At 34.3% G+C, this 14049-nt stretch overlaps 1 pseudogene; it reads left to right on the top strand.

Annotated features, from left to right (window-relative positions):
* The first annotated feature begins 2166 nt into the window (after nucleotides 1-2166).
* The window catches only part of LOC117707408 (UDP-N-acetylhexosamine pyrophosphorylase-like), a 59482-nt pseudogene continuing 47599 nt past the window's right edge, over nucleotides 2167-14049 (top strand).

Raw genomic sequence — 14049 nt, forward strand, 5'->3', positions numbered from 1 at the left:
ATGTCTCTTCCTCTAAGCTTTCTTCAAAGTTAGCCTTTTTTGCCTTCTCTACATTTAAGATTTCTAAGAAAAACAAAGGGGGAATACAAGAACTCTCTGCCAGAGCACCCAGACGACACATGGCAGAGCAAGGCCCTCCCCCTACTGCTTTGAAGCCCCCCATTACTGCTTCTTTTCCCCAACCGGAAGACTTGCAACAATGTTCCTGTTTTTCAACCAAAAATTTTAAATTCCTTTTCTCCCTAACAGGAACACCTAAAGCAACAAAGTTCCTGCTTCTCAACCAAAAATTTTCTTGATTTTTTTTTTTTTGTTGTTGTTGTTTTTGTTTTTTGGGTTTTTTTTTTTTTTTTTTTTTTTTTTTTTTGTTGTTGTTGTTGTTCTTTAAATGTCTCCTTTTCTCTCTAACACACATGATATATGTCCAACATTTTTTTTTTCCAATTTTAAGATTTCTTTAAGGTTCAAAAGTCATCTACTCTACTTCCACAGGTTAAATCAACATGCTGATCAACATTTTCAGCTCTTAAATAACAAGTTTCTTTTACAGACAAACTGTTGCTGCCTACCCCAGATACAGGTTTTCTTCCTCAGACATCCCAAACAGACTCAAAGGTGCCTTCTAAGACTAAATTTTCTCAAACACCTTTGCATCTCTAGGATCTCAATGACAGACCATGTCATGCTTGCTCCTAAGTAGCCTAAAGCTTGCTACACACCCTTTGCAGACATCTCCCCTCTGGGGTCCTGCTTCCCTGTTGTGTTTATCCTATAGGTGCTCCCACAAGCCCAGCAGAGACAATGCCACCTCCTGGAACCTGCCTGGGACATCAAGCTACCTTCTTCCAGCCACCTCATCTAACTGAAGACCCTAGAGATGCACATTGAGATCCAGAGACACACGTGGAAGACTACAGAGACACATGCTAAGTCCTACTGAAGACAGATCCAGACCTTCCAGCTACAGATAAACTCTCTTGTCAAAGTCAAATAGTTAAAAGTTACATGTTAGTAAAGAAAACATAATGTCTATCAAGGTTAATTTGATGGTATTACCCTCAAGCTGTACCACCTGTGTTTAATTGTTTCAATGATTTGCCTTTAAAATATAAAGAGTGTGGGTAAGAAAGATGGCAGGCTAGAAAATGCCTGCCTGAAATACACTGAGAATATGTTAGTTTAAAACTAGAAGTTGTGGAAAAAGCACTGTAAAATCACAACAAAATTGTGAGGGGAAATGGGGAACAGGAGAAACAGAAGAGTGAATGATACAACAGGAAGCAACAACTAAGCCAATAAACTCCAGTGTGTGATTCACCAATGGGGTAAAGGATGTTACAATTGAAGCATTGGACAACAAATAAAGAGATTGTATTGATAAAAGACATTAGAACTCCTGCCCACAGCTTTCACAGACTCAAAGCTATTGTTGCTTTTGCTAATACAGTGTGACATTCAGTGCACTGAGTTAGACCAGTAACAAAGACTCATTTTTGTCACTAACCTCAGATCCAAACTCTGTGGTTGGGAACTTAAAAAGAAACTTCTTTAAATATGAGATACTTTGGGGCCTATTAACATGGAATACAGGGAAGGGACTCACTATTTAATTAGTCTATAGTACATGGGATTAAAATAGAGAATAAGAAAATAAATTCCGTTCTTAATGAGGAGAGCCAAAAATTGTAAAAATGTACAATATTGTAAAAATACAATCGAATTTAAATATGTCACTTAAGTCTCTGTTTAAAAAAAAAACACAAATACTTAAGAAAACAAACTGGTTGATAGAAAGATTTCATTTTATCTCAGTTTTATAGGCTTTAGTGAAAGATCAAACCATTGCCTCTATTGTGTTGGCTCTATGATGTCATGACAGAAAACTAACAGAGAAAACACTCATGTCATATAGAAAAGTGAAACAGGAAGAGCCTGAGACTAAACACCCACAATTTCCTCAAGCATACAGGTTTTGTGACTTAAAGCAGAATACTTAGTTCTTAGTTACTTTCTATTGCTGTGACAAAGCATCATAATCAAGACCACTTGAAAAGAAAACATGTGTTTGGAATCAAATATCCAGATGATTAGAAGCCACTATCACCAGCATAGGAGAGCATCCCAGCAGACAGACAAACCATTAGAGCAGAAGCTGAGAGCATAAACATGTTGGAAGCCGAGAGATTGAAAGACCTAAGAGGGATTCAGGTGAGCTTTTGAAATTTCTGAGACCATCCTCACCAGGAGTATACCTTCTCCAACCAAGACACAGTTCCTAATGCTTCAAAAATATTTCTACCAACTCCAAGTATTCAAACATATAAGCATATAGGGGCCATCTCATTCCAAGCTGTAAAATCATTAAACAGAATACAATGTAGCAAAAATTTGGAGTACCTGTGAAATATATCTAGATTACTTGAAAATAAATGAAACATAATCAAAATGTCCTTATTCACATTAAACATTTAAAAAAAACTATAACTAATAGAATTGTCCAGGTTTTAAAAATGTATAAATAGATAGTATGGGTAAATTAGAGTCAGCAGCAACAACTCTAGAATGTATATGCAGTATATGCAAGGCATTTGCACATACTGTTTGAACATTCAGAATTGAACAACATGGTAAGCCTGAACAAGAAATCATGATGGGAAGATGAGCTGAAATTTTATGGTTGGCATAATCAGAATTACAGTCTGGAAAAAATAAAATGTAGTGTTTCAAACTAACACATTCTTCCATGGAATACATAATTTTATTGAGAGAAAGAATTATTAATATGCTGAGTGGTAATAAAATATGTCAAGAAGAAAATGGCTTATTTAGCTCCATGCTATGATACTCTTTAGAATTTCAAGATAAGGAAAAATCTGCAACCAGCCCTCCAGGTGTGAACTTCACAAATTTAAATCTTTTATTTTTCTGAGGAGGTGTCTTTAATTTTAAAGAGCCCTTCTTGTCAGTACCACTAGTCTATACACAGCCCCCAGAAGGTTCATTTTGATCAACTGGGAAATTCTAGACTTTTATTCATTGAAAAGGGTCATTTTCCCCTGGAAGGAACAATGGCAATCATGTCTGACCATTTATTTTAATAGTAAGAAACAATGAACTCTTTCTAATACTGAAGTGAATGATCATGTCTGGCTGTCTGATTTAAGTAAAGCTTGAAAATGTCTATCATGTATCAAGATAAAAAGAAACATAAGAAGACCGCAGATTTGTAAATAGAAACTACCTTGATTGACCATAATATCTAATGCACTGAATTAAAATAAAGAGCTTGAGAAAATAGATTAAACTATAATTGATATTGGATACAAATATAACATTGGACTGAAAAGATGAATTAAGATTTTGCTGTTACATATTTTTGGGGAAGGTTGAACGGAATTTTATAGAGGACATTAGAGAACAATTATTTCACATGAAGTAGTTAATCAACTAGTTTTCACTGTTGCTGAGACATTTAGTAGAAACCAGATCCTGCTTTTATTGTATAGCATACTAAAAAGCAATACTTATAATTTTTGAGTAGCAACAGCTCTTGTCATTACTCATAAAAAAGAGAAACAACACATCAAAGTAGATAAGATTAAAGGTGCATTTGACTTTGGAAACTTTTTTAAAATGTGAAACATATTGAAGTTTTATAACAATTGCCACAGTCGATCAGAGTCTTGAACCCAGGGGTCATTTTGGGAATAGAAGACCTGTAACCAGTGTCCATATTAAACACTAATCAGATGGTATGCTCCTGAATAACTCTTCTGACTATGCATGCAATTAAGAGGAGCAGGGTCTTCCAGTCTAGGCCCAAGCACTGAGTAGATACTGGGAGGCAGCTCTGCTCCCAATCTCACAGAATCCAGAGGAAGCAGGCCTCCCAGGAGCTCTAACCGAGGCAGTATTTTAGGTAAGGAGACAGCAACACCTGCCCCAAACAGGGAGTAACTGGGACCTATTAGGACCTAGGAAGTCACTGCTGGCCTGGAGCACTAGTTTTTTTTTTTTTTTTTTTTTTTTTTTTTGTTGTTGTTGTTGTGTTTTGTTTTCTGTCTGTGCCTGAGCACTGAGCAGATCTCGGGCCTCACCATTAACCCCTAGTAGTAACACCCACCCCTACACAGTTCTGATACAACAAAGATAATAGGAAAAACAGGCTCCAGTCAGAGACAGGGCAGTTAGCACTAAGGAGATCTAGATGATGAAAGGCAAGCACAAGAACATAAGCATCAGCAACCAAGGGTAATTGGCATCATTAGAACCTAGTTCGCCCACACAAGAAATTCCTGAATTCCCTATATCACTAGAAAAGCAAGATTAAGATTTAAAATCACTTCTAATGATGATGATAGAGGACTTTAAGAAGGACATAAATAACGCTCTCAACGAGTTTGAGGAGAACACAGGTAAACAGGTAGAAGTCCTTAAAGAGGAAACACAAAAATTCCTTAAAGAAATACAAGAGAACACAACCAAACATGTGGAGTAATTGAACAAAACCATCTATCACATAAAAATAAAAGTAGAAACAATCAAGATATCACAAAGGGAGACTACCTTAGAGATAGAAAACCTAGGAAAGAAATCAGGAGTCATAGACACAAGCATCACCAACAGAATACAAGGGATAGAAGAGAGAATCCCAGGTGCAGAAAATACCATAGAAAATAATGACACAACTCTCAAAGAAAACACAAAATGCAAAAAGTTCTTAACACAAAACATCCAGGAAATTCAGGATACAATGAGAAGATCAAACCTATGGATAATAGGTATAGATGAAAGTGAAGATTCCCAACTTAAAGGGCCAATAATTATCTTCAACAAAATTATAGAAAAAAAACTTCCCTAATCTAAAGACTGAGATTCCCATAAATGTACAAGAAGCCTTATATAATGCCAAATAGACTAGACCAGAAAAGAAATAGCTCCCATCACATAATAATTAAAACACCAAGTGCACAAAACAGAGAAAGAATATTAACTGCAGTAAGAGAAAAAAAGGCAAGTAACATATAAAGGCAGACATATCAGAATTACACCAGACCTGTCACCAGATACAATAAAAGCTAGAAAATGCTGGACAGATGTCATACAGACTCCAAGAGAACACAAATGCCAACCCAGGCTACTATACCCAGGAATAGTCTCAATTACCATAGATGAAGAAACCAAGACATTCCATGACAAAACCAAAATTATACATTATCTTTCCACAAATCCAGCATTACAAAAGATAATAGCTCCAATACAAGGAGGGAAATTATACCCTAGAAAGAGCAAGAAAGTAACCCTCTTCCAACAAATCCAAAAGAAGTTAGCCGCACAAAGATAATTCCACCTCAAATAACAACAATAACAAGAAGCAACAATCACTGTTCCTTAATATCTCCTAACATCAATGGATTCAATTCCCCAATCAAAAGACATAGGCTAATTGACTGGATATGTAAACAGGACCCAGCATTTTGCTGCATACAGGAAACCCACCTCAGTGACAAAGACAGACTCTACCTTAGAGTAAAAGGCTGGGAAAACAATTTTTCAAGCAAATGGTCCTAAAAAACCAGCTGGAGTAGCCATTCTAAAATCTCCAGCCTGAGAACACAAAGGGAGGGAATCATGGTTCCACCTGTATAGGTAGTTGAGGGTGGCCTTGCCAGGCATCTGTGGAGGGCCTTGGTGCCTGAAAGTTTGGATTCCCTAGTGTTGGGGAATTTTGAGAGTAGGGAGGCAGGGATGGGAGGATGGTGGGAGCACACCCTCATAGAAACTCCCAGAATTATATGGATTAGACATGACAGAGGCAGGCCACCAGAAGACTAGATTCCAGAATTCAAACAAAAAAATTATCTTGCTACTAAAATTTGTTTTGAGAATTATATATTGCAGAATACACAGCCTTGGTGTATCTACTCATCAAGCAAGCTGAGCAGACCTGCTTGAACCTCTGATGTCCTGGAATTCCAGTGATGACACAGTGTCAGAGACAATTTATTCTTTCCCCTGCCTCTCTTCTAATATCTCAATGCCCATAATCAGCTTGAAGAAGTTAATGAAGAGTCAGTGCCCCTATTCCCTGGGCTTGGGGACTGAGATGGTTACTATTGGGCTGTCTTTCTAGGGTAAAGTAGTGGTTTTGTTGGAACAGGGAGGATTAGCTAGGATTTATTGCATAGCCATAATCTATTGGTAGAAATATGTATAATTGTTATTAAGATGAATTTATAACTTCTTAAATGGTATAAAGTTTACTTTGATTTCAAGTTTAAGGTTTTCATTGGTATGAGTTTCTTATTGAGATAAAAGTGAGATTACTATTGTTACTCTCATAAGCATTGTGCCTATATAACACATTTAGGAATATAAGGCTTAGAACCAGTCCTTCTTTAACTTTTCTAACTGATTTGAGATGGTTAGCCTGTGAGTTAAGGGCCTATAGCAAATTCACGGCCCTGAGTTTATTGTTAGAATGTTTTCTATATTTTCTTTAGAAATAGCTGAGAGGAGTTAACAGTCCAGGTTGCCTTACATGAATAGTTGGTTTTCAAAATGTCAGAAGTTCACAGAATTTACATTACAAACATTTCTGTATTATTGGTCATTTTGATTAGAGAGCTGTCTGCTCTTGATAGCTTCCTGTCTTGGATTCTAAGAAGAAATTGAGCATCTTTGGAGTTACTCCAGTTGTGGTGAGACAGCCACTAGGCAAGAATTGCCTCTTTTCAACTACAGACAAATCACTGTCCAGAAAAGGACTGATTATGTCTGCCAAGACAGAGTAATCAGTCCTTAATAATTCTGCATCACTAGGTCTGTCAGATGATCCTGGGCCAGAAGGCTGAAGATTCTCCAAGGTTTTGTAGTATAGAGACTGTCCAGGTGTTCAGTGGTCTCTATAAATTGGCTAAGTTTTAGAAGCTATGCTTTGTGCTCCCCATAATTTAAGTTAATTTAGTCATTCTGGATTTCTGATGGGGTTGAAGACTTATAGTCTCATAGCCAATCCTGGCTATTTACTTTGAGAGAAAAGATTTTAGAGGATGGTTTTCAGCTGACATTCATTCTAAAGACAAAAAAACAAAAAAAAAACAAAAACAAAAACAAAAACAAAAAAACAAAAAACAAACAAACAAAAAAAAAACAGGTTCAGAACTAAATCTTTTAGTTAAAAGAGATGGCAGAGGTTCTGGTTTGTCAACAAAATGATGGACTGGGTATTAGGTCTATCTTGTATCTTACTGACACAAATTGGTATAGTTATTCTCTAATCGTATGTTAAGAGACAAGTTGTATTTTAACAGGAAGGGTGAAAGGGTGATATGTAGGAAGAGCTAATGTGGGAGGAGTAAGAAGAGGAAAAAGGAGTAAGGAGAGGAGGATTAGAAGGAGGGAAGGATCTAGGAGACAGAGAGAGAGAGAGAGAGAGAGAGAGAGAGAGAGAGAGAGAGAGAGAGAAACATGGAGATGGATGTTCACACGTTTCTGCCAGTCAAAGATAGTTGATATATCAAGGTTGGGTATTGGATTACATTTCTGATTGTATGGGCATCTTGTTATTGAGCATTACCAAACTTATAAAGCCTTTGGTTAACATTTTAAAAATTGTATAAAAGCAAAAAGGAGAAGGGAGATGGAATAGGGGTTTTCTAGAGAGGGGAAATGGGGAAAGGGGATGGCATCTGAAATGTAAATAAAATATCCAATAAAAATCATGATTGCAATAATTTTTAAAAAATGGTACAGGCAAATAAAGACTATTGAAAAACGAAGCCTTCCACATAGGTTATCCCCACAAATTTCTACCCAATCCCAAGGGGTTAATCATAATAAATATACTTACAAGAAACACCAAAGGGACCTGAAAGGTTATAATTATATATTTACTTTATGTCCCTATAATATATATATATATATATATATATATATATATATATATATATATGAGAGAGAGAGAGAGAGAGAGAGAGAGAGAGAGAGAGAGAGAGAATATCAAAGAATATGTGGTGGTCCTGGACTTGAAAGGGAACAGGAATAGAATAATTGATAGTTTTTTCATAAAGAAGAGGAAAAGAAAATGTGATATAATTATATTTTAATTAAATTTAAGAAACAAAAGTTATTCTTTACTAAAGCAATTTATTGCAAAATTACAGATTAAAAATGCTTTTAAAACTCAGGTACTGTGAAAGAAATTGACACTTTTTCTCAAGGAGTTTAAAGACTCTGCATGCATAATATTTTTTTATTATAGAATACATGCTACATATGTGAATGTGCTTGTGTGACCGTTAATTACTACATAAATTTTCATTCTTACTTACTCAAGTACCAAAGAAGTGGTATAATTATGTATCATTTATATAAACACTATTAGTATAAATGGAGAGAAAGCAAAATCTTCATTCCAGGGAAGTTCTAACTAGGCAGCATTCACAGAATGTGCTTGGCTCTAAATCCTCTTCTGTTCCTTCCTACAACTGCAGAAATAGTGCAAAGAGCATTACATGTAAAATGCTGAGGAATGATTCTTCACACATCTCATTATTAGCTAATGCAACTGTGGCAGAGTGTATAAATGAAGAGTTTAAATTTTAACATGATACTAAACAGATGCCTCTGTTTATAAGCATGAAAGAACAAAGATTCATGAGAAGGTGAAGAAATATACTATCCAAGGACCAGACACCCATGCCAAAGTAAACAGATGATCCTGGGCATTTTCTGTGCCTCTTCCTGGTCCCAGAACTATAACCAAAATTGGGCAACCAACAATATCAATTTTGCAGCACTAGAGTCCTTAAGAATGATGCTCAAATTGAGGTGAAGCTGTAGAGTAAAAATTTGATGAAAATGGTCGCCAACTAGGTAAACACCAAATACTTTCTCTCTCCATCCTTAGGATCTTGTAGAGACTTGTCTAGTCTCCAGCCTAGGAAACAGATAGGCTTACTACAAATCTTCACCTCTCCCTCCTTTCTTCAAAATCCAAGATCTAGTCTGATCCTCAGTTCTAAGGCAGACAAGATAGTTCTTTTGCAATTTTGCTTAATATTTTTAGGTAGATTAAGCATTTAGTAGGTAAGGTGTTTTAGTTTACCATTGAGGCTGTTTCAGTTCCTACTAGGACATAAAGAGTGTCTCACTTTGTTCAACTTCTCTTATTACATCCTTCTTTCTTTTAAAATCCCATGATCTCATTCTTCATGGAGGCAAGAATTAACTCACTGAACTTATTCCTATCTTCATACCTAAAACATGTATTTATTTACTCCATTTTAATTATGGCAAAGTCTATTTGCACATGATTACTTAAATCACTACAAATCTACTATATGTTATAAGTTGTGATTCTGCCTATTTCTATCTTTGAATATTTACTAATGTTTCTATGATTACATTTTATATTAGTTTGGAGACATTTATGTATGTTTTCATTTTCTGATTTTATTGGGTAACTAGATGTTAATTTAAGCATCTGCAACATCTTCATAATCCTCATCTAAGTGATTTTTTTACACTTTTCATATGTAGTGCAAGACTTTCCTCTCCTAGAATATTCCCATGGTTTGTAAAAGTTTTAAATATGCAGTATATATATATTATATATATATATATATATATATATATATATATAATATATATAATATATATATATAATATTATATATATATAATATATATATATATTATATATATATATATATATATATATATATAAAATTATGCTTCACAGTTGGGGATTAGAGTTATGTTCTAATCTTATTCCATTGTGAGATCTTAAATATTAATAAATTGCTTTCTTTGTTTTTTAAGCTATTTTAAAATTTCTGTTCATTGTTTTAGATAAATTTTCTCTATGATTTTCAACACAATAAATCAATGAATATATCTACTGGCTTATATATTTGTGTTTATAGTAGTTTAATTTGGGTCTTTTAACATTCCATTAGTGTAACTAGAATATCTTGTGTCTGCTCCTATTTTTTTCTACACATCAATTTATTTTTAATGTGTATGTTAAAAGCATTGACTCAAAATTCTAACATATAAGCCAGCTCATAGATAAGATTTTACATTCCTTATGGGCCAAATTTTAATGATGCCTCTCGTGGTTAGTTATTATGTTTCTTGGAAGCCAAACAGTGTAAACATATTGACATAAATTTCCTTTAGAGGGTTTTCAATGTTCTCATTGCCAAGTACCTGCCTCATCTTGGGAAAGGGTCCTGAGGAGGGTGGATGGGAGTGGTGGATGAATGACTCAGAGTCAGTGATGGATGGATGCAAACTGACAACTCTGTGTTCTGCTCAAGATAGCTCTTTTTGCAGACCAAAGCCTAGTCTTTTATTTTGTATAAGCTACTTTCTTAAGAATTACCTATAAGTTCAATTACCTATAAGTCCCCTTTTGATTATCTCACAAATCAGCATTGTATGACTTTAGCCCTTGATTATAAAGATAGAATGACATGGATAAAGTTGCCAAGTTCTCTGCTTGCTGGAGGTGGAACATGGCCACTGTTCTACTATGTTATGACCAGCTTTCTGTTTTCCAGCTCCATCACTGCCTAAACTTGGCTGTCCTGAAACTTACTCTGTAGGTAGAACTTGAACACAGATATCTGTGCGACTTTGTCTTCTGAATGCTGGAATTAAAGGTGTATACCACCATAAGTAGGCCTACACTTTTCATGGCCACTATTCCTCCAGATTCAGATCAAAAGCCTGTATATTCCAGTCTCAAGATCTGGATCAGAACTATGCCCACCATTTCTGGATTAGTAATTCTTTCCAGATTAACAGTCCAAACTATTCCTTGTTCAACCATAAGTGCAAACAATAACCTTTCCCTGAGATCTCTGCTCCCCAAGTCTCTTTATCTCTTTCTTTGATATCTTTCTGACAAAGCTGGCTCATTGGTGCTGCTGCCTCTGTCCTTTGAGGTCTGTGAAGCCCATCATACAATTTATATAATTGTATATTATATTGTGTATAGTTGAGTAATCCTGTAGAGGACAGTTCTCACACTGATTTATGTATTCTTCAGCTCATATTTTCAGAGTTCTTTCTCACAGTCTAAAGAATTGCCCTGAAGTTCACAGCCACCATTTTACTGAGGATCATCAGACATAGTCTTGATTCCTGAAACTTCAGATTTAGAGAGAAATAAATGGTGGTGTAAAAAAAAGACAAATATATGTTGTTTCTGATTCTCATGCAGTCATTAAACTTAGCAAGGAGAATATTTCTAGCTAACCTTCACAGGGAGAACATTTACCAAAGAGAAACATAAAGTACAATGAATATATTGTTATGCAAACAAGCCTTATACATACAGCAATCAACATCAATCTAGAAGCCACAAACCCTGTTGGCTCGGCTCCAGGGGTAAGAATCATGCCACACCATCCCTTCCACAACCTGTACTGGACCTGGCATCTGATGAATGTCATTTAATGTTATTGTCAATTGGAAGTCATTGAAATATAGCACCTAATTTTTAAACTGAGTGAGTAATTTAAATAATTGTGTAACATTCTGTACAACATAAATATATTTGGCTTAGTAGTAGACTCATTCCCAAACCCATATAAATGTTGATCTCTAATTCTCTTATTTTGCTACTTTGATAGATTTGGATGCTTTCCTCATGAGTCTGCATAAAACAAACCTCAACTTCCACCTGATGAGAATGTTCTATGTTTCTCTCCTAGTATATCATCTAAAAATAACATATATTTGTCTTTTCTTACACCACCATTTATTTCTCTCTAAATCTGAAAGTTCAGTGAGTTTATCTTGATCCATTGCCTAGAAACTAACTCTGGGCAGTGGAATAAGTCTGTGGTTGGTCTCATCAGCTTGTATCTGTAAATGAAGAAGTCAGGCCTCATTATTGTATGATGTGTGTTTTCAAACTAATGGCTGTATATATTTTGTCTTTGTTTTACTTTGTTTTGTTGTGGCACTGACTTCACAAAGAAAGAGTAAGTCTGAATTCTTTTTATTCTATTAAATAATGTCTAATTCTTCCAAAATTATTCCAGAATAAAAACTAAAACAATATTCTTAAATTGTGCAAAAATCCATGTGTATATTAGTGAGGTTTCCCTAGAGTAACATAACTTATATAATGAATCTCCCTATGTTACTATAGAGAGAGGATTTATTAGAATGATTTAAAGCCTGTGGTCTAGCTAATCTAACATTAACCAGATATGAATGGAAAGTTCCAGAATCCAGTTGTTCCTCCTCCATGAAATTGGATGTCTCAGATGGATTTAGTTAATTCCAGATATAGTCAAGTTGACCTTTGAGAACAGTCATAACAATCTTTGAGAATCAAGTTCTTAGATCCAATATATTCTATTTAGCACAACTTAAATTATGTTATAAAATGTTTTCAGGAGTCTACCGAGCTCCTTTATCCCCTTTTTAATCAATACCCTGTATTTATTTTCCCAAAACAACATTGCAGAATTACTCTTTATGCAGCATTTTTTTCCAAATGAAAATTATTCACATTAGACATATCAAATGTATTCTCATGTACTTTTAACTCATAATTATTGCTAGGTTAAACTAAAATAAGATAGGACAATATTCCATTATGAAAATAAATGCTGCTCATGAAATCTGCAATGTGAGTTATGTCTTTCCCACTTCAGTTGTTATTGTAAAATGATTGTGGTTTGTATTACAAACAATAAAATGTTATTTCTCATAATTTTGAGGAGTTAGCTGGTCTTGTTCAAGTACTTGGAAATGTTGCATCTAAAAGGAACCCACTTTCTTATTTATACAAAGATCATTTCTTGGTGCATTTTTCAGGAAGTGTAAAGAAAACCCTGTAGTATCTTTCATAAGAGATATCATTCCCCACAAAAATTCCACTTCTGAGGCTCATATTTTTACAAAAACCTGCTCCCCAATACTATAACTTTGATGACTACAATTTTAAAATATAAATTTCAAAAACTATATGAAAATTCTCTGAGAAAATATGAGTTTAGAACTTATTTTAAACCATCAGTTTCATTTGTATATGGACTGTAATTCTTAACATGAAAAATTAAATAGTATCTAGCCCTAACGCAAACACAGAACATCATCTATATCATGAGCAAACTTTTCTTAAGCAGGACTTAAGGGTCAGTAATGATAAACAATAAGCTGCATAAAATGAATATATTTTAAACATTAAAACAATAGATATTTTGACAGAACTAATATAGATAGTTAAGAAAAAACTAAGATATACTTTAAGGTAGATTACATAATTGGCAAGGTTGAATTTGGAAGGAGATGGTTAGAGGTTAGCAGCAACTCGGTTTAGACACAGTGAATTGAAGATATTTATTCAACATTGCAGTGAATGCATTGAAATAGATAACTTGAAATACAAATATAAAATTGATAAGGTGTACATGAATCAGAGACATGTTCTTATGTGTGTTGAATTTCATTGATGTTTATATTCAACAAAATAATTAGTTAAATTGAAAAAAACCAAAAAATCAGACTTTAAATTTAGTTCAATCTAGTAGACAGAAATAAATAAAAATAAAAGACCAATGAAATGAACACACCCATCTTTCAACAAAAGTGAGAAAATTTTGTGTGATGTCAAGAATGACTAAGTGTTGTTTTTTGCTAAATAGAATAAAAACTGAGACATTTAATTGCAAAGACTGTAAGAAACTACTGATTGAATTTCTGAGTGAGAATATTAAAGAATTAAACATAGTTCAGAAATCTGTTGTCATCGAAGTACTGAAATACTATTATTTGAAGAAATATGGAAAATGCTATTTGTTAGTTGATTAGTTTTTGATCTGATATGATTACCATTGACTAAAGTTTTACTTTTATTAGAGAAATACAATGAAAAATGGTATCTCTAAAAATCAGGTGTATATAAAGAAAAATGATTATCATCAGCCAGAAGCTGTAAAGAACCCAGATGTCCTTCAACAGATGAGTGGATACAAAAATTGTGATACATTTACATAGTGTAATATTACTCAGCTATTAAACA

The sequence above is a fragment of the Arvicanthis niloticus genome, chromosome 4 (genome assembly GCF_011762505.2).
Source record: "Arvicanthis niloticus isolate mArvNil1 chromosome 4, mArvNil1.pat.X, whole genome shotgun sequence".
Classification (NCBI taxonomy): domain Eukaryota; kingdom Metazoa; phylum Chordata; class Mammalia; order Rodentia; family Muridae; genus Arvicanthis; species Arvicanthis niloticus.